Source organism: Podarcis liolepis (genome assembly GCF_965112155.1).
Source record: "Podarcis liolepis genome assembly, chromosome: 6".
Lineage (NCBI taxonomy): Eukaryota > Metazoa > Chordata > Lepidosauria > Squamata > Lacertidae > Podarcis > Podarcis liolepis.
In genome coordinates this window covers 71,041,335-71,066,262 of record NC_139559.1, presented here as the reverse complement: position 1 = coordinate 71,066,262, position 24,928 = coordinate 71,041,335, and the positions used below count along the sequence as shown (strand labels likewise).

The 24,928-nt window shown below is 43.0% G+C and overlaps 1 protein-coding gene across 6 annotated transcripts in view; it reads left to right on the top strand.

The window, feature by feature from the left end:
• LOC310710356 (uncharacterized protein) overlaps window positions 1–24,928 on the top strand; it is a 270,054-nt gene that overhangs the window by 180,290 nt on the left and 64,836 nt on the right. The window lies entirely within an intron of this gene.

Sequence of the window (24,928 nt, the reverse complement as noted above, 5' to 3'; positions counted from 1 at the left end):
TGTTGGCCACTGCCAATTCCCATTCAAAAGTGGTTCCACACACCCCACCCCATGCTAAAAAGGGACCCCAGAGGCCCAGCGAGAAGGGTGGTAAAGTGGTACCATTGGGTTGGACCACTGAGGGGGTCTTTTCAGACACTGGGACCCTTGAGCAGTGGCCAACCTGGACAAAACTGTGGCCAGACTGCCAACACAATTGCTGCTGCTGCCACTTGCAATTTCTCTGCCCAAAAATCAGGTGGAGAATTCCAAGAGGCCATTTACACACAACTCTGATTACTGATGACCTTGCATAACATCATTTTGCATAAGATATGCACACAAACAAATCACCTTTGCTGGATCAAGACTGAATAGCATTACTGTCATTTTGTAACTAATCATACGCTTTTTTGAGTTGGTGGGTGATATCCAACCGAGTCTACTCTGAGTATGAGCAGTACTGGGTATCACCCAATATTATTGGCTTTACTGGTATCTTCCTCTGAAGAGTTCGGAGGAGGCTATGTCTGGTTTGCAGAGCTTTGACAAAGTCAGCCAGTTTATAGGGGCTACGTGTCCAGGATTTAATGTGTGACACATCTTGCCTTCCACTGTGTTTTCACCGAACAGTGGTACCTCACAAGACGAACGCCTCGCAAGACGGAAAACCCACTAGACAAAAGGGTTTTCCGTTTTGGAGGCGCTTCGCAAGACGACAGCCCATAGGGAAATATCTGGGACAGCGGGGAAGCGCAGCGCGTCTTCCCCACTGTCCTCGGACCTCCTCCGAAGCCGGGCGGTGGGGCGGGAACGCCTCCTCCCGCCGCCGCCGGGCTTCGGAACACTGCTCCGAAGCCGGGAGGCGGGGCGGGAACACCTTCTGAAGGCGGGCGGGGGGCGAAAGTCTTTGTCCCCCCTGCCTGCCTTCCCAGGGGCTTTTAAATCGCCCCGGACAGCGGAGAAGTCCTCCGCTGTCCCGGGGTTTTTTAAAATGCTGGGGGTGGGAAGAAAAGCCCTTGTCCCGTCCCCCCCCAGCCTTCAGAAGAGGTCCGGGGACAGACTGTCCCCGGACCTGGTCTGAAGGCGGTTTCCCTAGGAACGCATTAATTGATTTTCAATGCATTCCTATGGGAAACCGTGCATCGCAAGACGAAAAACTCGCAAGACGAAGAGACTTGCGGAACGAATTAATTTCGTCTTGTGAGGCACCACTGTAATGAAAGAAGAACCAAACAGCTACATAAAAATAGAGTCAATGGAGAAATTCACTATTCACTGAGAATCGAGAAGATGCTCAAAGTAGCACAGAAACAAGCTGTGATTTTTTTTACTATGGGGGCTTTCCTTTTCCTTTGCTATGTCATAAAAATAACGTGAGAAAACATGTTTCCTTGCACACTGCTATTCAGTTATATTGCCAACATAACAGGAGCAGCCAATGTGGTACCTTCCAGATGCTGTGGACTACAACTCCTATCATCCCTGACCAATGAGCATGCTTGCTGCGGCTGATAGGGGTTGTAGTCCATTGCATCTGGAGGACACCAGCCCTGCAATGTAATTTATATGAATTCTATTTTTAAAGGTTTCCACCTATCTCCCCTTTAATTTTTACCCCCTTCTCTCTAATAATTTTGAAGACCAGGAATTATATTTTTGCTTGCCTTTTTCAATTGCCCTTGTTTACTGCAGTTTGGGCTATGATTCAACAAAAAAAAATGATAACCACATGCACAAGTTATAAGCTCATAGGCAACTGCATGTCTGGGAGTGAAGCTAGGGAACTGGCAATGATATGGAAATCTATCTTAAAATGTTTTCTTAGAATTAGTTCTGAACTCCACAAAGTACTTAGCTAACGCCATGCTATTGAAATCATCCATCAACTCAAAGTGAATTGAGAAGCTGCTGAAATTAGCCCATAAGCTGAGCAGTTACTTCTGACATTTCGGAAAACTGTGACACCCACAAAAAAATTGCTGACCCGCTCAACAAGTTGCCAGACTTGAGCGAAGAAGAAAAGTTCTCAGGCTTCTGGAGTGCTAAGGAATCCTTCTCTCCCTCTCCCTCTTTCTAGTTAGATGAGCAGGCTTCTAAATGAGATGATAGGAGAACAAAATCACTTTTTATTCAGAGAATTAGCAGCATCGAAAGAAGTGTCTGTGTGGGAATCAAATGTCATGCTTGCTAATCGTTCATTATCATGACCAGTGATGTCATAACAAAGTTTTCTTTTCCTGTGCAGGGAAAGGAAAAAACCTCCACTGTGCAAATATGTTGTAGAGGTTAGCTTATTAAACCTTGCCTTCATAATCTAAAGCGAGTGCCAACAATAGAGACCATGCTAATGTATTTTTTCTGAAGGGAAGGGTGGTGCCAGAGTTTGGCATCACTGGGCAACTGCAGAGGTCCACATCCCAAGAATGTTGCCAGACATCCTGTTTCCCGGGGACAGTCCCCATATTTACAAATCAGTCCCCTGACAAAATCCATCTATTTAATAGGAAGTTGAAAAGTGTCCCTGGATTCAATGAAAAAAATCTGGTAACCTTAGCCTACTGCCGTTCCCTGAAGCATTCTGGCCTGGCTGGCCATCCTCTGTGCTACTGCCAACTGTTCAGCTGCCCTCTCAGAGTGAGCGAGCCAAGAGAGACAACAGTAGTGAGAAGAAGGGTGTCCATTCAGAGACAGAGGCCTGCTGAGGCCATGTTGCCCAAAGACATCCCCATCTCCAAATAGAAACATCTGAAGATGTTCAGGTAGATAATACCAGATAATTTCCAAGGTGGAGTATTCTGCCATTTGACTTCTTGGTGACTTCAATGACTTAACCTGTTGCTGGTGGGTGGTGTGTTGGACTTAGGGCAGGGGACAGATCTTCCAATCTTAGTTTTCATTTTTCGTTTTATTATTTTTATCCGCCCTTCAGCTTCAGGTCCCAGGACAGGTTACAGAATTAAAAAAACAGCATTAAAAATAATCTGAAACAACTTACAACCATAAAAACAAGGTGTTCAGAAGATACACTTCCAACACACGTATGTTCCAAACAGATTCTTCAGGTATGGAGGGAATTGTTTCCAAAAAAAAGAAAAGAACTGGAGAGTTAGAGGTTCCTCATTCCTAGTTTAAGGCCAGAAGTCAAGTTTAATAACACCACCAAAAAAATCCAAGTGTAATTCAGGTTGCAGGAGAAGACAATGGTAGTGCTGGGGTAAACTCTTTAAAAGGAGTTGACTACTTAAAATGGATAGTCCAACAAAGAACAATTGAGGAGCAGCATAAATGGATGCAGACCTTGCAAATTGCAACACTCAACAAAATCTGCCCCCAAACCGTACACACAAAAGGTACTGTCATGGGGCAGCCAATCATTTTATTTACACTTCTTTTTTAAAAAAAAAAGAATAAAGAAAAACCTCTGCCAATCCCAATTTATCAGTTACTGTCTTGTGACAATTTATTCATTGTTCACTGTTAGAAGCTAAAACTTACACAGGAAGCATGATTGGTGATAGCTTCTCTATTTCAATATGGTATAATAGAGATAACACGGTGCCCAAAAGCTCTACAGCCGCCTTTTTTGTCTGCTTTGTCTCTTTTCATTAATCTATCAGAATCTTCATTTAATATAATCCAAAAAAGCAAGGTAATTGCTTCACTTATCAGTTATCATCGCATTCGCATACTTATCATGTCAAAATTATTTATGTGGATGGCCAGGTTGATCTTCCCGCATTTAAAAGCTTAAAAATTTGAATAACTGTTCTGCCAGTTAGGTTATCAAAATTGCAGCATAAGCAATGAGTTTCCTCTTTCAAGATCTTTTGGGGGGGGGGGAGAAAGAAAGAAAGAAAGAAAGAAAGAAAGAAAGAAAGAAAGAAAGAAAGAAAGAAAAGAAGCATTTGGGTTTATCCACATCAGAGTACAGCTCCAAGAAACTGTGCCATTCCAGCGCCTGCCAGTTGCCCAAATTTGGGGAGGCAACTGAGATCTCAAACTGGGAGAGGCAGCCAACTCCCATTGCAAGGCTGGGCAGCTGCATAAGGATCCAGGAATGCAGAATGGCTGGCCTGGGACTGCAATTTTGAGAGATGCTCTGCAGGTCTAATAGGGGCTCCAGGCAAAAATCTGAAGGCAGGCGGAGACAGAGAGACTGGGGTGAAAGCGATGAAGCTGAAAAGAGCATGGTTTGGAAAGAACCTGGGAAACTTGATAGGCAAGACCAGAATCTAGTTGTTGCCCACATAAGGACCCATAGATGAGGGGAGAAACATCTGGAGGGCCGTAGGTTACCCAGTCTGGGCAGGAGGGCAATATACTAAATAAAGTGGGATGTGGGTGGTGCTGTGGCCTGAACCACTGAGCCTCTTGGGCTTGCCGATCGTAAGATTGGCAGTTCGAATCCATGTGATGGTGGTGATGTCCCATTGCTCTGTCCCAGCTCCTGCCATCCTAGAAGTTCGAAAGCATACCGGTGCAAGTAGATAAATAGTTTACACTGTGGCGGGAAGGCAAATGGTGTTTCCGTGCGCTCTGGCTCTTGCCATGGTGTCCCGTTGCACCAGGAGTGGTTTAGTCCTGCTGGCCACGTGACCCAGAAAGCTGTCTGTGGACAAAAAAGCAGAGAGGAACGCCATACCCCATAGTCAAATTTGACTGGACTTAACCATCCAGGGGTCCTTTACCTGTACTAAATAACCACCTATTTCGTGGCTCTACTGAGTCCTTTTGATTTCTTGTTGATCATCCATACATTAAAAAAAATTATTCTTCTAACAATGGAACAGATGCCCAGTTAGCCAAGTCAATAGCCACCTTAGAGCTGTGTTTTTGTACAGCCATCCAATAAAACATCATCTTTGACTTTCACCCTACAACTCTTACTAAGTAAGGCACAGCATGGAATCAGCAACTCCCGATGCAGTTTCGAAATGAAATCATCTTCACCCTGAGGGCAATTCCCTTTAAACATTTTGGGAACAGAGCACATAAATGTGGATTATCAAGATTATATGCTAATTATCTGTTAATATCCATAAGCTACAACAAAAAGTTACAATAAAATGAAAAAGTCCTGGAACAGCTTGAAGGACAACAAATTATGCATCACAGTCCTTACTGTTTGAATACACTATTAGCAAAACTTAGAGTAGACCCACAGAAATTGATGGACATGACTAGTTTGGGCCTCCTAATTTTACTGGGTCTACTCTGAGTAAAACTTAGTTTGAGGCAAACTTATATTTCCAAATTGTGGTGGTTATAATGTTCAGGTCCAGCACCAGATTTTAGAAAACCCTGTACAATCTGTCCTTTGTGCCTTCCAAACAATATTACGCCACCCCTATCAGAACTTGCCCCATTCTTCTTACTAGTTGGTGTGCAGGGTGCCTGCCCAGCCTCCCATGATGATGGCGGCACTGAAAAGAGCATTCTCTTGCCGTGTACTCACAGACCCCAAAATGACAAATGTGATTCAGTGTAGGCAAGTGTAAAGTGATGGACACTGGGCAAAAGATCCTACTGCTTAAGAGTTCTGAACGGGCAGTCACTGACCAGGAATGAGATCTTGGAGTCATAGTGGATAGCTCAATGAAAATGTCAAGCCAGTATGTGGCTACTATGGATTCCATGTTAGGGGTCATTAGCGAAGGCACTGAGAACAGAACAGAGTAGAACTTAGTTGGCGACCATCCAGTTGTGGTCACGGTTTCCCGAACTTGAGTCTCCTGCGGTTTTGAACTACAATTCCCATCATCCCTGGCTACTGCTCCTGCTAGCTAGGGATGATGGGAGTTGTAGTCCAAAAAACAGCTAGAGACCCAATTATTGACCACAGGAAGGGTTTCTCAAACTTGGGGAAACTCTGACTGTGGTCAGCAGTTGAAAAAGGTTCAGAAAAGGGCAACCAAAATTATCCCAGGGCTGGTGGGGGGACCCTCTTTCCTGAGTAAAGGTTACAACATTTGGGGCTTTTAAGTTTAGGGGGAGAGATAAGGGAAGACATGATAATAATTTAAGCATAGTGTGGAGAAATTTTATAGGGTTTTTTCCTCTCTTCCTCATACTAATAGAACTTCTGGTTCTCATGGAAGCTAAATGTTGGAAGATTCCGGACATCACCATCATAATTTATTATTTATATCCCGCCCATCTGACGGGGTTTCCCCAACGATAAATCATCAAACATTAAAAACTTGCCTGAACAGGGCTGCCTTCAGATGTCTTCTAAAAGTCAGATAGTTGTTTATTTCCTTGACATCTGATGGGAGGGTTTTCCACAGGGCAGGCGCCACTACCAAGAAGGCCCTCTGCCTGGTTTCCTGTAACCTCACTTCTCGCAGTGAGGGAACTGCCAGAAAGCGTTCTGAGGAGGGCCTCAGTGTCCGGGCGGTGACTCTTCATGTAGCACATAGATAACCTATGGAATTCATTGCCACAAGATTACCACTAACATGGATGACTTTAAAGGGGGTTAGGTCAATTCATGGACAATAAGGATACCAGTGGCTACCAGCCATGATGGCTATGTTCTGCCTCCGGCAAAGATAAAATTATACCTTTACCATCCTCCCAGAAGCCAAAGTGGCATGGTCGCCCCTCTCTTATCCTTACAACAGCTGTGAGAGGGGCTGAGGGACAGTGCCTCATAAATATGGGCTTGATTTTTGTCACCCATTGCTACATTAACTTCACCAGACCTTTCTCTGACTGTAAAGACAAGGAAGTGTGGTCTATTTGGTCCTGATAGGGCTGCCTGGAGAACTTGAATTTTGTGAATTCTGATATAGTGGTACCTCGGGTTAAGTACTTAATTCGTTCCGGAGGTCCGTACTTAACCCGAAACTGTTCTTAACCTGAAGCACCACTTTAGCAAATGGGGCCTCCTGCTGCTGCCGCGCTGCCGGAGCACAATTTCTGTTCTCATCCTGAAGCAAAGTTTTTAACCTGAAGCACTATTTCTGGGTTAGCGGAGTCTGTAACCTGAAGCGTATGTAACCTGAGGTACCACTGTATAAGTGAATTCTGATGCCCCGATTAGAATGCAATTGTCCTTCGGAGTAACCATTTCTGCGAATTTTCAGCTCAAAAAACCTATTGAAATGTGTTTTGAAAAGGCAAGGCGTAGATGAGTTGTTTTAGAAACTAATCTTTTGAGACAAAATGCATTTTGAAACGACTGTCTCGTGAGAAATGCGTTCGAAAACCCACACTGGAATGCAAATGTTCACAGAGGAAAGCAGAAACGGGACGGGACGGACTTATGAATGAGCGCATTCATAAGAGACGCGGCCTGGAAATAGACCGATCATTCCAAAGTACTGACATACAGACTAGCCAGCTGCGTATGGTTTGATAAGTGAATTACTTGCAGACTCCTGGACCTAAACAAAGCTAAGTTTGCAAAGGAGAAACAGAGAAGGCAGCTGTAGAATGTGGATCCCTTTTTGCCACTGACTTGAAAGCAAGCCGAAGTCTTTGTACCTTGAGCATGGGCTTCGGTGGCAGCTGCATCTTTGCAGGAACAAAAGCAGATCTTGGAACCGAGTGTCAGCGTGCTGGGTGCAATCCTGCACATCTGGCGGTGCTTAAGGAGCTGTGGGCTAATCAGAAACCTGCAATCAACTCCTCACTTGTGTTGCTTTCATCCCTTGACTCTGCAGGCCACAATAGGCTCCTGGCCCAGTTATCTCGTACTCGTGGCCGGCTTAATTTGCCATAGACTAGAGGCTCCGCATTGCAATACTTGCTCTGGTACAATGGCTGTTCGTTCCATTAATGGCAAACAACAAAGCAGAAGAGATGCAGGGTGGGGTTAAACCGGGAAATATATATCTAGGCCCACAGTTGTTCCTGCACGGTCATTACCCAAATCGTGCTACGGGTTTTGTGACTTTACAATACAATTGATTGAGACCTCAATAACTCTTTCCATGACAAAGGCTTGTGATATTACGGATGCAGGGAGCAGGCTGGGTCACTGGTTGATAGCTGCGGGTTGAAGACTCAGCATCACAATATTCCCCCTCCCCAAAGTTATTACAGAAATGCTTAACTGAACAATAAGAGGACTGCATCAGAAGGCCCAGTAAACATTAAAAAGTAAACATAATTGTTGCAAATGTAATGAAATTCTGCACTCTTTGATGTGACAGCTGATTTGAAAGACTTTCCATTTCCCGGCTTTAATATCAGCGTTTTCTCAGTCTAAAGCTTTCCGAACCAGTCACGGTTTATCTCAATTATTGCTTTTCTTCCATCCGTCTTTATATATAATTTCATTTGCCTTTATGGATGCTGTAACCCTTTGGAATAGCTTTTAACCTTTGCAAGAAAAAAGTCGCCTTGACCTGACTTGGATCCCAAAAAAAAATCTTGGATTTCTTTTCTTTTCTTTCTTTCTTTCTTTCTTTCTTTCTTTCTTTCTTTCTTTCTTCCTTGGCAACATTGGATAATAAAACCTGAACAGCTGAGTGATACTCTTCCCCCACCATCACCACCACCCTAACCAGAGATCTAAGACTCAGAAGCTGGAAAACAGTTTCCATTTGAATAATAGTAACAAAAAAAATTAAACAACTTTTCATTGCTTTTTGCTGGCAAATAATAAAAACCTTCAGATTTGACCTCCATTTCAGTGGCAGCATTGTACTTGGTGACACCGCCACCACAATATATAAGCTTTATCTTTTGAAAAGGGGGGGGGAGCTTTCTTTGTACAGTAGCACATTAACTTTAAAGAGCACTTACCTAAAGAGTTCAGCTCATCCTTCCGGTAAATTTAAGAAAAGTTCATCTTGAGATTGTCTGTTTCAATCATGTATAATGTAGATAACGCCACGTCTAAATTGTTACAAAAGGTAGGGATCGGGGAAATGGCGGAGGGGGGGGGAAGGATGCCACAGGTGATGTGTTCAAATGCAGCATCCTAACAATCCTCTTCTCCCTTATCCTTTAATGAAGGCTCCGGTTAATAAAGGGATGATACACGAAGATGATTACTTCTCTCTCTCTCTCTTTCACAATTTTTTTCATTACTCGAATTCGATTACAAAAGTGGCTGCTCAGTACAGCATAGTGGTTTCTCAAGTTGCAAGTTGAGCAGACCTCAAGCATCAAAGAACACTGGATTGTATTACTAACATGCTCCTTGATAGTAGACACTGTGGAAAGAAAGAAAGAAAGAAAGAAAGAAAGAAAGAAAGAGAAAAAGCCAGCCCTTCACCTGCCTCCTGGAGGTAAGAAAGCAAACATGGAGGTTCCAGGGCAACCCTGAAGGTCTGGCAACCCTACTCACAGATTTTCCATGGAAGACATTGCCAGTGGTTTAGAGTAAAGAAGGGCAAGGACTTGTAGAAACCTTCGAATAGGGTGACGACTTCAGTCTGGGATACAAAGTCTACAACTAGCCAAAGAGAGAAACAAAAACGTCCAATCCAACTGGATATGTTTTGGAGTTGTTTTATTGTTGCTGATTCTTCATCAAACAATTGCCCTCACATTTTAGAAATACTCTATACCAGCCTTTCTCAACCTGTGGGTCCCCAGATGTTGTTGAACTACAACTCCCATCACCCTCGCTAGCAAGGCCAGAGCTCAGGGATGATGGGAGTTGTAGTCCAACAACATCTGGGGACCCACAGGTTGAGAACCGCTGCTCTATTCTATCCTGAGGACTAGAATCCTTGAATACAGGTGCAGAAAGCCAGAGTCCATCACAGAGGGCATAGGAGCCAACTTTTAGGGGCACAATAAATTATTTGAGGGGGCAGCCCCCCCCCCAAAAAATGGTGAGTATTCCCATTCAAATGGTGCATGTGCACTGTGTCATGTGATCGATTATGTGGGATGGGGCTTACAATATTTCATTCAAGTTGGCACCCCTGACAGGGGGTAACATACTAATTGTAAGGTGCAATTATTTGATGACTATGTGGCAGTTGATCACTTCTTCGCAATGTCACTCAACTGACAAGGAATTTACTTGCTTATATTTACTGAACTGGCTGACAAGGATGACTAACATAGCAGCGTCACATAGTTAAAGGCTCGATGCCTCCGTTTTGGGAGAGCTTCCTGTAAGCATCTCTACCTTCTCCCCCTCTTTCCTCCTTCCTACATCAACACAGAGCATCAAAACTTCGGGAGGGCTCTTTCTCATTAGGGTTACAATTACCTTTTCCAGCCAGTGATGCTTTACATCGAACCATGGTTCATGAGAGCAGCAGGTGATACCTGTAAGCACCCTAATGTGTTAAACGACCATGCCGGGTAACATTAGCTCTCTCTAGCAGTGGCTCCGTACAGAGACCATCTGCCAAGAAAGGTTAGTTTGTGTCTTTAAGTTATTGGGCTTTCAGCTTGGGGGGGGGGGGACCATGTATTTAGGAAGTCAATGATTACATCCAAGCTACCTTGCCTTAGATGAAGGCCACAAACAGAGGAGGTATATAGTGAACTTTAGGCAAGGTTTGTGGCTTCCGGTGTGCAGAAGTGGAAATCTGGGCAAAAGTACAAGCTTGCACAAACAGTTCAGGTGGATTTGACACATACAGTCTGCTGCGGTGCATATAATATATTTGAAAGAGCGAGCAAAAGTAAACCCGAACAAAAAGATACTTATTCCTCAGATTTAAAATTAATTTCCTGTATTCCTCAGGGAAACACCTCCCCTCATCCTATCCAAAGGCATAACTTTATGAGAAGAAAAATAGGGGAAAAATATTTTATTTTATTTACACACCGTGGAGTGAAACGCCCCCCCCCCCCACGGAAAAGCAGAAAAAAGGGATCTGCTGGCTGTTTCAGGTTGCGTTTGCTGCTCTTCTCCATGTTAGGTAATCAGATGTCGTTTAGGCGTAATAAATCGGAACAACTTGAATAAAAAAAAAGAAAAAGAGAGAGAGGTGAAAGTGCAGAATCTGGTTTGGATAAAAGTTTAATTCTACGGTTCCAAGTGACATCGCCCTTTTACAGGAAGCAGAGCATACCGAGACAGGAGTGGCCAAGTAATGAAGATGGATTCATCTTGTTATCAGCGAGTCATTTACAAGGGCTTGAGGTAACCTTAAACATAGCAGATAGCTCAATGGCACTTGCCACTAAGCCTCTAATTAATGAAGAGCAGGCTCTAAATTAACAATGTACATTTACAGACGAATTCCGAGTGAATGCATTCAAGCCGTGGCCCTGAGATGGGGCAGTCGGCTCTGTTCTTTCCAAAAGGCATTTGGCTGGGAGTTTGCTCGGGAGGCCCACGGAGTTCAGCAGCTGTGCGTCCAGGTGTGCAGCCGAGAAGGGAGCAGTTCAGCGAAGGGCAAGGCAGCATCATTTAAATCATGCCCTGCAACACCTGCGCAGGCGACGAAGGTGCATCAGCATGATCCCTTTATAACTGCGAATATAAAGATTTTTGATTTCCTGGAGACATTCTCAGACTTCAATTTGATATGACACTCCTCTTCCAACACCCACACTAATATATATTTAGGGCTGGCCCAGATCGCTCTCTTGGGCTTTGGGGAATGTGCAGATTTGTTCGTAGGCAATTAAAATATCGCTGGAGGTGCCTGCGACATGACGGAGCACCCTCAAATACCGTCATGGCAGAGATGTGAGCTGGTGGAGTGAAGCTCCTCCTGAAAGCCGAATGGAGATATTTATGCGCCAATTAAGATGTATTTCCCAGAAACAACAACAATAGTAGTAGTAAGGATCTGATTTGTCCATGTGCATTTCCAAGATGGAATAGGGACAACCCTATCAAGAAAGAATATGTGGTGACTCTATCCTTCAGGAACAGAACACTATAATATCTGAAGTGGTTTAATCATTGCGAAGCTGTGTGCAGAACACACACCCTCTCCCTCCCCCCCATCCATCCTTATTGCAGATAGGCTGAGCTGTGTACAGATGACCGTAAGTACCACAGAGTGTGAGTTCTGCTACCTCTGGGTTGGTTGATCATTGGTATCAGAATTTAACTGCACATTAATAGTTGCTTTTGGACATTCAAAGAAGGCACTTGGGAAATAAGTGTGTGTTCATTTGGAGCGATTGCACAGAGCCTCTATGCACACGAATGTATGTGTGCAAGTGTCTTTCTGCACACTATTTGTGTTGATTTTATGCCACCACCAAGACATAAGAGTTTTCTGGGCAGCTTATACAGGGTTGCCATACGGCCGGGAATTTCCAGACGTGTCCTCCTTTGGGGGTCCTTTTAAAGCAAATGCCCTGGATTTGGTGTTCAAATTTTATTTTTTGTGCAGGCAGCTCTGGTTCAGGCTCAACAACTTTGAGTGTCCAGATTTTTACCTCTTGAACAATGAGGCCAAACTTAGATTCACAAAATGTTTAGGGGTATGTGTACCCCTGCGTACCCCCAGAAAAAGGTGTGTGTGTAAATATAAAACGTAAAGCAAAGTAAAGCATAAAACAGTTTTAAAATGATGGCTGGGGGACTACCTAAATAACAAAACAGAACTCAGCATTAAAAACAGAGGCCCAGGGCATATTTACATTGCTGCCTTAGAGCATAATGAAGTGGGGTTATTTGTGCATTGCAGAGCTCTCCCTCCACAGCTGCTCACATCAGCACAGCTTCATTAGTGTCAGGTTCATTTCTGTTTGTGTTGAAGGGCAGAGGTGTCTTTAACCCATGCAAAGGCCTTCACACCTTGGCTAGAGACAAATTAGGAATGGCTTAAGGATTCCAGTCAGTGTGAGAAACAACACATCAAACTGTAGTATTTTTTAACAAAGTAAAGGATATATACGCGTTTTGCCTACTGTCATTTGAACATGGATTAGAAACCTAGCACTGGAAAAGCAGTGAGGGCGCAGCCCTGGATTACCTAAATTGTTTAAAAGGCCTGAGTGAAAACAAAAAAAGAGCAACTGACGAAACCTAGATGGAAGGTGCTGAAATCACCCAGCCCCAGTTAACAATCTTGTATCTCTGTTCTGGATTAACTGCATTTTCTTTGGTACTTTCAAGTAACTTCTAGTTTTTAATATTACAATATTTATTCAAATAGTCCTTAAATTTCCTCCAATCTTCTTGATATTCCTCTTCTTTCTGGTTGCGGATTCTTCCAGTCAGGTCAGCTATCTCCAAAAGGTCCATCATCTTCATCTGCCATTGGATCAACTGCATTTTCTGGAATGTTTTTCAAAGCAACCACAGATGCATTGAATGGGTCTAAATGGGAGGTTACCAGAGCATGGGGAATTGTGGCCAAGCTCTCCCTATTCAGGTGGGGTCACAGCTTGGGCACTAATGGGAGTTCCTGCTTTTTCCCGAGTTCTCAGAATGAGCCCTACTCATATACTTATACACGATGTCTGGCGCGCCCTCCAAGATTACTCTGACCAAAATTATGGCGCATGTCTTTTGGTGTGTCGCTGCGGCGTGAGTCAGCTGGCTCCCTGGGATCCTGTCAGAAACCGGGATGGCTTCTGTAATTCCATGAATGTCCCGAGAAAATAGGGATAGTTGGAGTTATGGAAGGTCTATCTAGAATGAGGCCTACTGCTGCAATCCCACCTTCATCTTGCCCCTGTACTTTAGCAGCACTTGTCAGGAAACTGCCATCTGCTCAGGGGCGAGAGGGGAAAAGGCGGATGGATTACAGAGAGCCCCCAAAGATTGTGGGAAGCAGCACTTTCTCAGCGGAGGAAGGAAGCCACGCCTCTAGTGGGGAGGAGATGCAGGGCTCAGGCGATGCAAGGCGGTGCCAGGACACCTTGCCTGAGCAAAGCGGGGAGGTGAGAGGTCCCCCTTTACCCAAGCCTTCCTCGCGTAGTAGGCTTTCATGCAGAGAGGGGAGGCGCAGACTGGGGGTCAAGAAACTACTCTGCTGGGGAAGATTTAAGGACCGCCCACTCTTGGATTCTGCCAGCGAATGAGCAAGACATGGAATAGAGGCGCTCTGCATTGTAAAGTTTTTTTTAGCACCAATAAGAAAGCTTTAGAACAGACTAGTGAGGCATCTTGCCTGATACCCTTAACAGCAGTGTAGAAAAATAAATTCTTTAGGTGCAGCTTTCCAAATTCCCCATGTAATATATGATTTTCCTTTGTATTATTTCAGCTACAGAAAGATGTTTTCCCCCATCCTTCCTTTCCCCCCTATTCACTCCAGTCTATTCCAGATTCTAGTCTGGGCAGCATAGCTCAACTGTGCAGGAGGTTATTATTCCTCTACTTCTGTCCATACCAGGTCACTCAACCATTGCTACTGTGCCTTTCTTCTAGCAGATCAAGATAATCAGGCGACAGCAAGAACTGCACAATTTTTAGCAGGGGCAATTAGAATAAGATCTATTATTTGATTATTGATGTAAACCTCCAGAGTGTATTTTGTCTGGTTCAGTTTTTACCTCTAGCTTCAGTACATTGTATTTTATTTTATTGCTATGGCTAGCAGCTGATGCAAACAAAACTTCTTCTGATTCTGTGCAGCAGCCAAATATATAGGCCGTCAGCCAAATATATGGGGAGTTATCACCAGTCAATATATGATCCTTTACCTCTGCAGGAAGGGAGAATATGTCAATTCCAGTTTCTCTCAGTTTCTCATTTTTCCAAATATTAACTTCAGTTCTCCACTTTTCCACATCAGTTGTGAGGGGGGGTGTAAGTCCGCATGGAAATTTATCAGAATTTTAGCGTTGATTTGAAAGGCTGTCTGCTATAAACATGTGTGCAAGGCAACTTTCCTTAACAGAATGAATTTTGTACTGTTGCCATATGTCTGGGCGAAAATCCCTTAAAATAGCTCAAAACCAGCATTTTTTAAATTTATTTTTGCGATCTTGCCAAAGAAAGCTCAACAACTTTGCCCCCTGCCCCCCAAAAAGCTCTGGGTTTTCACTGTTTGAAATATGGAAACCCTAGTATTTTGTATGGTTTTCCCCTCTAATATATGCATTTATATATTCAACCTAGTATATTCCTTTTTGCGCACGTTACTTGGCTGCGGAGTGGTGTTGCAAAATTCACAAAAGTGTGAATTTCAAGGGATTGCTATATTTCGGTTCCTGTCTTGCTTGGAAAGTATGAGTTGAGTAATATTGCTTTTAAATGCAAACTGATTCAAATTTTCTCCCCAGTCCCCAGAAGCTGCAAATGTAGCTATATTCTCTCTGTTCTGTTTTCTTTCTCCTCTCAGACTTCCCCCAAGCTCCCTTTCTCATTTCACTCCCTCGCCAAATTCCTAATCCTCAGTGATCCCCCCAAGCCTCCTTCTTTTGGTCTATGGCCTTCTCATGCCCTTCGCTTTTGCTTTCCTTGTCCCTTCTGCCTATTCTTTCTTTAGCACAGAAATGGGAAACTTGCAACCCTGTCAATGTTGTTGGACTCTTCTACTCCCATCAGCTCCAGCCAGCATGACCAATCACAAAGGATGATGGGATTTGTAATCCAGAAATATCTGCTTGCCATACCTTCCTATGGCTTTTAGGGTTCTGCCTTGACCGCTCCATAACTTGTAAGATTTGGAACAAAACTGAATCGCAAGGCGAGCGTTTCATCAGCCTGCTTGGCCAAAAGTATACTGCACAAAAAAGACACCCAGCTATCGTGCGAGACGAAATAAGTGGGTGCTAGTGACGGGTGGTGCTGTGGGTTAAACCACAGAGCCTAGGACTTGCCGATGAGAAGGTCAGCGGTTTGAATCCCCGCAACGGGCTGAGCTCCCGTTGCTCGGTCCCTGCTCCTGCCAACCTAGCAGTTCAAAAGCATGTCAAAGTGCAAGTAGATAAATAGGTAGCACTCCGGCGGGAAGGTAAATGGTGTTTCCGTGCGCTGCTCTGGTTTGCCAGAAGCGGCTTAGTCATGCTGGCCACATGACCCAGAAGCTCTACGCCGGCTCCCTCGGCCAATAAAGTGAGATGAGTGCTGCAACCCCAGAGTCGGCCACGACTGGACCTAATGGTCAGGGGTCCCTTTACCTTTTAGTGAGTTCGTTGCACAAAGAGTAACATTCCCAACATGACCAAGAGAGAGGTGGTTTGTTTGTTTTTCTTTCCCACAAGCTGAAATATGAATGAATGTCCTCATGGATCAGTTGAGTCATACCGGTCTGATCACAATTTAAAATAAAAAATATCAAGGCAATCTTCTGTCTGAAGGCAAAGAGAACCACGAATTCTATAAGAATGGGGTCTGCTGGAATTATAAGGAGTCAAAGGAGGTTTTCTCCGTGATCACTTCACCAGCAGGAATTGTGTAGGGGGAGAAACTGCACAACATAAACAGACTTCTTTTCTTGCAGACATCCTGTGAAACATGAGCATTCTTCCATACCAGAAGAAATGTGTATATAATTTAATTACTTGATAGGCTATCATGCATAATTGCTAATCAGGCTCAGACATTCTTGCAGAGTTACAAAGACAAGAGCAACATCCACTCGGGTCAGAGCTTGCAAGCATCAAGAGTCTGGTGCACACTGTTGCGTATGATCCCAAGATCGCAGTCTGTAACAAAGTGTGCATGTTGTTCCATTTATGGGCAAAATAAAGAGCTGGCCCTGCTTCTAGGGTTGGTTCCCATATTAGCCTTTTCAACACTTGGTTGAATATCAGTTTAAGGACTGAAGATGTCTTCTATGAACAGCCCCAAAATAGCATTTCATGCAGCTGGGGTCATACATGGGCACACTTTGATATTTAAATCCTTAAAAAAAAAATAAAGCATATTACCTAGAAATCCCACCTCTATATACTATGGAAAATGAAGTAACTGACAGCACAAAGTGCTTTCTTTGTTGTCAGAGCTTATTTGTGCCGCCTTTATATTGGATTTTATTACATGTATACATAAACATAAATATGGATCGCATTCAACAAATGTGTGTGCGTGTGCGTGCGTGTGTGTGTTCCTCTCTATTACAGGAAATCTATCCCTCCCTGTGCAAGTTGAGCTTCAACTCCTCTCCATTTTATCACATATGCGCCTTGCCTTATTGCAGGTGTTCACACACTGTATTCAATGAGTATACAGTTTGTGTCCCAGGGTGCACAACAGCCGAGCTGTACAAACAAAAAAAATTGTATGCTCTTTCACACAAGCACTCACACCTGTGTAGACAGAGCTTGTACCTGTGCCAAGTGTGAACAAGTCTAAAATTACACATGTTCTTGGCCGCCACTACAAATCCCCTTCCCAGTAGTCAATACTATATTATTATTACAGATAGGTAGCCGTGTTGGTCTGCCATAGTCAAAATAAAAAAATTCCTTCCAGTAGCACCTTAAAGACCAACTAAGTGGTCTTTAAGTGCACACGAAAGCTCATACCAAGAACTAACTTAGCTGGTCTTTAAGGTGCTACTGGAAGGAATTTTTTTATTTATATTATTATTATTATTATTATTATTATTATTATTATTATTATTATTATTACTACTACTACTACTACTACTACCACATTTAGAAATGTCTACAGTAAATATATATTCAAACACATTCTTGAATAATAAATTTTCATGCAGGTTTTTAAATTTAAAAATCACAGAACAGCATGGAGACAGGACTGGACAGATTTATGAATAACGCCATGTGAAATGGATTTGGGCCCATGGTAAACTGACTCATGTATCCCTGGTCTATTGTCATTTCTTGGTGTCTGTGAGCCCCATCTTGTCAGACTCGTTTTCTGTTGATATTCAGCACTCTCCCCCTCTCTCCAGACTCAGGGAACCCCTGAAAACTTTAACCAGGTTTGTGCGGCGCTGATTGCAGAGATTCCCAAATGCACAGGCAGAAGATGAAGGAGCGGGTAGAATTTCTATAAAAAATCAAAGTAGCCTAACTCTTATTTTATTGTTTTGTGGAACACTGCCTTTGGGACAGGAGGACAGCACTTCGGTACCTTTCCAAGTATACCGAAAGATTACGACAAATTATCTGTAGAACAAGCCAAACGGGAAATGAGAATCCCTAGAAACACGAGCCCCACATCAACTGACAGTTGATAAGATCACAATATAAGCTGAGATAGAAAAAGGGGGAAAGGAATATCAAAAGTAGAACAAAGAAAGTAATGGAGAGGGTGGGGAGGTTGGTTAAAGCAGAAAAGGCTGGGTAAAAGCAGCATCTAATAGAAGCTCTTCTGTCCTCGGAGCCAGTGTATCGTTTACTGTAGCGGGACCAAGATATTTTAACGAAGGCATTCATTTATCATAAAAACGATATGGGGGTATCTTGCAGACCAGCCGCGAGTCTCGCCAAGGGTAAAATAGACAGCATAAATTGTGTCCAAATGTCGAAAGAGAGAGGGTCGCGACTCTTCCAGTGCAGCAAAACAGTCCACAAGGCATAAAATAAAAAATAAAAACCTGAATGGAAAGCTTCGTATAATCCAAGCCAATTCACCTGAACAGCGATATCTGACTGTTCGCAGATCTTAATGGCACCCATGCGCAGAAGAGCACCAAGCAGAAAAGTGCAGGCGGAAGTGAAATGGGAAGTCACATTTCGAAGTGTCCAAATTAGGATGTACTGAAAGACTGTGACGGCACAGTACAAATTTGCTGACAATGTCTTCAAAGGACATTTTAATGGGGTTTGCATTCTCCTCGGGCATAACAACGTCACTTTATACCTAGTGCAAATCCTACTCGTGATATTTCATCTGGTGGTTCTCCAGTCCCATGTTGTTTTCCGTAAACCCTTTGAAACCTGCCGAAGTTGTTTTTCCTCCATCAAACAAGCACTTAGAGACGGACATGTAACTGTAGGGTTGCTCAGGAGAGCTGGGCTTCAGGCGCTGCTCTTAAAAACACATACAAAATGTTACAAAGCAAAAATGTGTGCGTCTAGGTGCCAGGTTACAGAGCCCGGCTACAAGTTTATAGAGTCTTGACCTTTATGTTTCTCCTCTTGGTTAATTTTGATTTAGGCTGTAATCCTAAACACGCCGACTATAGAATAATCCCCACTGAAACTTAGCATGACTTGCTTCTGAGCGAAAACACATAGGGTTTTGCTGTTAGGCTGAATTAGATGATACACTGGGCATCAGATTTATACATAATGTTGAATTCTTGGCGTGGGACCATTGATGCGAGGCTCTATAAGGCGGCTCCTTATGTTTTCTATGTGTTTAAAGAAGGGAGACTGTCCACCCCCTTGGCTGCCACTCAGCATCAGCCAAGTGCTACCTGCTCATCCCATCTCACCGAATGCATCACCCACTGTGCTGAAAGACCAATACAGTGGTACCTCAGGTTAAGTACTTAATTCGTTCTGGAGGTCCGTACTTAACCTGAAACTGTTCTTAACCTGAAGCACCACTTTAGCTAATGGGGCCTCCTGCTGCCGCCGTGCCGCCAGAGTACGATTTCTGTTCTCATCCTGAAGCAAAGTTCTTAACCTGAAGCACTATTTCTGGGTTAGCGGAGTCAGTAACCTGAAGCGTATGTAACCTGAGGTACCACTGTAGTCCCATATTACACACGTTTCTTCAGAAGTAGCTCACATTGTGTTCACTGAGATTTACTCCAAAATAAGCGCATACCAACTTGCAGCATTTAAAGGCTGCATCTGGAGACCAGGGGAGCTTTCTGAAGTGTTGCAAAGGTAGCCAACGGATTTCTCTGTGGATGCGAGGTGCTGTGGAACAATTGCTGTGACGCTTCTTCAGCTGAAGGCATCAGTTACACTTCTCCTTAAGTCACCAGGCGGCATATTTTATTTTTTATTTTTTTAAAAACGAAGCGTAAGTCATGGTGCTTCTGCAATGAAAGACTCCCTTGTTTTGTGAGCATTTGATCTGTTGGGCTTAACAAACTCTGCGTGTGGGGCATAGCACGGCACTTTTGTTCCACCTGATTGAAGTCGTATGCTAGTTTTTTCACTTTGTACAATAGATATTAGTATTTATTTTCATGGGCTGTCTGTACCAACCGTACTGCACTCAAGTTAAATGTACTTTAAACACCGATTACCTGCAACCCGTGTTTAATCTTAACCATGGGTTATGGATATTTCACCCCACAGGTATTTTTCTGTAATCGCAGTGTGTGAGTCACATAACCTATCAGGAGCGCAGATACGAACTACTGTAATTTGGGGCATGCTTTGCAACAACAGCATAGAATAGTAAGCTTGCAAGAGCTAAATGTTCTGTTTTCCAGAAGGCTCTTATTTGGTGACATTTCTCAATGCATTGCTATTTTTTACAATCACATAGCAACAACAAAAAACAAAACAAGGGACAGGGTTTGGTGGTACTCATTCAAGGCAAGGTCTACCTGTTTAAATGTTAAATGGACTCCAGACTGAAATGTGCTTTTGAAATATCCGTTTGAAACTTCGGAACAATCAGTAGAGACAAAGGATACATAGCATGCCTGGATCACAAAGATCCTCTCATTTGCGGTTAGCCCTTTGCTTTTTAAAGTTTCAAAGGAAATGACAAGGCAAGTGGGCACGACAATGTACTTGACCTTCCTGAGCTGTACCTCCTACGGGCATCCACAGTCATCAAATTTTCTAAGAACTTCAGACTTTCTTCTGCTACTTTTCCTCCTTCAAACTCCATGCACAATAAGGTACCATTTGATCACATCAGTCTTTCACACCAAGGTGGTACTTCTTGAACATATCAGCCCATTGGAAAACATGTCAGTGAAAGCTGGCTCAATAACTTTGATGCTCCCTTCCTCTGAAGATTTGCCAAAGAATGAGTGACTGTACACATTTTAATGGCACTTGGCTGGCTTTTATTGTCCAGAACTATGTTTCACGACTAGCAAGGTGATGAGTAGAAATTTAAGCAACAATAGGAGAAAATTCCAAATTGTTGGAGCTTTATTTTTTTTTTAAAAAAATGTATTTTTATTAAAGTTTTTCTTGGTTTACAAAAGTATGTGCAATGTCTCTCTCTTTTTTCAAGTAACATTGTTTACAGATCAGTTTCATTCATTAAGACATTAGGAAGAAAAGGGGGAAAGAGTTGGAGGGGGGAAAGGTGAGTGGGGGTGGGGTCAGGTGGCGATGTTTCTATTTTACTTAATATATGTGGGGTTTTGTGTCAGCGTTGCTTGTGCAGGTTCTCTGCTGTTCACTTGTGTTCCTTTGTTGGTGAGAGGGGTTGGGGTTGGCCTAGGGTGTGGTTGTTTTGTTTGTGATTGGCTGTGGTGATCTTGTTTGTTCTTTTTATAGTCTATTAGGCGATATAAAGCCTTTGGTTTGCCAGGTTTTTATCTGGAGGTTTTGGTGGAATAATGGGTGGTACTCCAGGGGAATTAGTGGGAATGGGGTTGGGGATAGTTTGCTTATTTCTGTTTTCCATGCTTTGAGCATGGTCTGTGTGTACCTGTTAAGTGTTGTGGGAATTTTCCTTAGTTTGTTTGGAAGTAGTGGGTATGCTGTGGTGCAGGTATTTTCAATTGTGTCCCTCTCTAGGTGTATCCATTGTTTTGTCTCATCTTTTGGTATATATGGGATTATATGGCGTATTTCATTGGCAATGTAATATGCTTCTATGTTGGGGATTTCCCATCCTCCTTCTGAGATGGGGAGGTGCAGGTATTTGGGGCTTATTCTTTGTTTTTTATGTGAGAAGATAAAAGAATGTAGTTTTCTCTGCCATCTGCGGAGTTGGGTTGGGGGACTCCAGATTGGGAGGGTTTGGAATAAGTAGGGTAGTTTTGGGAGGGTGGTCATTTTGATCATGGCTATTTTGTCTGAGAGAGTGAAATTCATGTTGTTCCATCTCTTTAGATCTTTGTTAATTTGTTGCCACAGGGGCTTGTAGTTGTGGAGGTACAATTTATTGAGGTTTCTGGTTATTTGTACTCCTAGGTATCTGAACTTGGTTTGGCAAAGTTTTATTTTGGTGACATTATTGAGTTATTTTTGGGTGTGAGGAGGGGTGTTGAAGCACATAGCTTCTGACTTTGCAAAATTTACCTGTAGGCCCAACACCATTGCAAATGTGTTGAGTTCTCTGATTAGGGAGGTTGCTGTGCTTTGGGGCCTGGTGTTGTGACCATTAGGTCATCTGCAAAGAGCCCTAATTTATTGTTGGAGCTTTCTAATTCTACATTAGGAGGGACTTGTGAAGCTGTAAGTGGATACAGGGCTCCCTGGGACTTCACAGTGGAAGGTTCCCTGGAGGAAGTGCCTGCTGTACCAGGCAGGATACCTTCAAATGGCAAGGTAACTCAGAGAAACACCGAAACACAAATGTGCTTATTAAGGTCTCCAGGCAGAAGTTGGAGCTTCAAAAGTAGTCTTATGAAGTGCTGTGTACCATCCTACTGAATACACCTGATTACCTCTAGCATGATGTTCCCTCTAACCTTACACAGTACTTCACTGTTATGTCCCTGACTTGGCTTAGGTTCCTCCACTCAGGTGCCACTTTCCAAGAGGAAGTAAGGCTCCAACCACTTCCTGCTAGGGTTTGGCAACTTGTGGGACATGCTGTAATCCCATGCAGGTTGGCGAGGAGGAGAAACAGGGACAAAGACAGAGAGATGCCCCTCCATACATTGTCAATATCCACCACTGACTCCAGGGACTCATCTAGATTGGTAAAGAAAAAGTGTTTTGCATGCGCTGTGTATGCGGTATAACACTGTGACACCAGATGGCGCTGTGGAGTCCCATCTTTCCCAACCGGATTTCCCTGTATGAGTTTACAACACGCTTGACTGAAACTGTTAAGTTGTGGGCAAACATATCAGACAACACAGCGATTCTTCCAAAGCAGCTCTTTATTTGTAAGCTGGAACAGAACTGAACTGAGGAGCTCAGTCAGCCTGCTTATATAGAGCTCCACTAGAATGCAACAGTAACCATTTTCTGTAACTAGCCAATCACTGAACGTCACTTTCGATCCTTCATTTGCATAACTATCTACAGTATCCCCCTGCTGGCCCAGGGTGAGAACTTCAGTACATAACAGAAACGCTTCTTTGATGTGACTAGATCCAGCCCAGCTCGACCTATCCCAAGAGGAGAGCAGTGCTCAAAAAAGAAAAAGGTTCCCACCCCAATATAAGCAGCTATTTAGCACCCAGCTTGCCATTTAGGAGGCAATTGTTTTCCATATGGGGCTCAGGATACATAGAACTGCCTTTTGGTTATCAGTTGTTCAGCACTGCTGACAGCAAAAGAGTAGAGCCCATTGTGAGTTCCTGTTTTGCTCCTACTCTATTTTTTTTTTTTTATAATGATTTTTTATTTGCTTTTCTTCCAGGGTAAGAATACAACATCAATAGCACAACAAAAGCAGTTTTACAGAAAAGAAAAGAAATTATAAAGAGAAAAAAAGAAAGATTCACTTTTTCAAATCAATTTTCATGATCGACCAGACTTCCCCACGTCCTCCGTCCCCTGCTTTCTTTACAATAAAATAAACAGCAAATTAATACCTTATTTCAGTTGTTTTTGTATTTTCGTTTAGATATATTGTCCGTAATTTATGCATTTCTAAATCTTAAACTTAATTTCTCTCATTTACCAATTTCAATACTGAGGCATGTTTTTCCAAAGCACTTAGCAAACTCTCAACATTCATATAACTTATAATGTTTTTGTAAATAGTCCTTAAATTTTTTCCAGTCCTCTTCCACTGCATCTTCTCCCAGATCTCGGATTCTGCCTGTCATTTCGGCTAGTTCCATGTAGTCGATCAGCTGCGAATGCCATTCTTCCAGCGTGGGTAACTCCTGTGCCTTCCAGTATTTAGCTATAAGAATTCTTGCTGCTGTAGTTGCATATAAAAAGAAAGTTCTATCTTTTTTTAACACTCTCTGGCCCACAATGCCCAGGAGGAAGGCCTCTGGTTTCTTATGAAAGGTGTATTTAAACACCTTTTTCAACTCATTATAGATCATTTCCCAAAAAGCCTTCACCCTCGGGCATGTCCACCAGAGGTGAAAAAAAGTTCCTTCAGCCTCCTTGCATTTCCAACATTTATTATCAGACAAATGATATATCTTTGCAAGTTTGACTGGGGTCATGTACCACCTGTATACCATTTTCATAATGTTTTCCTTTAAGGCACTACATGCCGTGAATTTCATACCGGTGGTCCACAACCTTTCCCAGTCTTCAGACATAATGTTGTACCCTATGTCTTGTGCCCATTTTATCATTGCTGATTTGACTATCTCATCTTGAGTATTCCACTTAAGCAGCAAGTTATACATTCTTGAGAGCACTTTCGTCTTAGGTTCAAGTAATTCTGTTTCTAATTTTGACTTTTCCACCTGGAAACCATTTTTTTTGTCTTTTTTAAAGATCTCTAGGATTTGGGCATAATGAAAGCAGTCTCGCACCTTTCCTCTCAGTTTTTCAAAACTCTGCAACCTCTAAGTATCACCATCTCTTTCAATTATCTCACAATATTTCAACCAGCCACTCTCCATATTACGTAGTTTTACAGCCTTAGCCTCCACCGGTGATAGCCACCTCGGGGTCTTACTTTCAAGTAAGTCCTTGTATTTAGTCCAGACAATGAGTAAAGCTTTCCTGACAATATGGTTTTTGAACAGTTTATGAGACTTTGCCTTGTCATACCAGAGATATGCATGCCACCCAAAAGCGTTACTATACCCTTCCAGGTCTAGGACATCAGTGTTTTCTAACAGAAACCAATCTTTCATCCAGCAGAGAGATGCAGCTTCATAATACAGTCTTAAGTCCGGCAGGGCAAACCCCCCTCTTTCTTTTGCATCTGTTAAAATCTTAAATTTTATTCGGGGCTTTTTGCCCTGCCAGACAAACTTCGAGATATCTCTCTGCCACTTTCCAAAACATTCCACTCTGTCCACGATCTGAAGGGTTTGAAACAAGAACAACATTCTTGGCAATACATTCATTTTTACTGCAGCAATTCTTCCTGACAAGGTAAGTTTCAATCTTGACCAAGTTTCCAAATCTTTTTTAATTTCTGACCAGCATTTTTCATAATTAT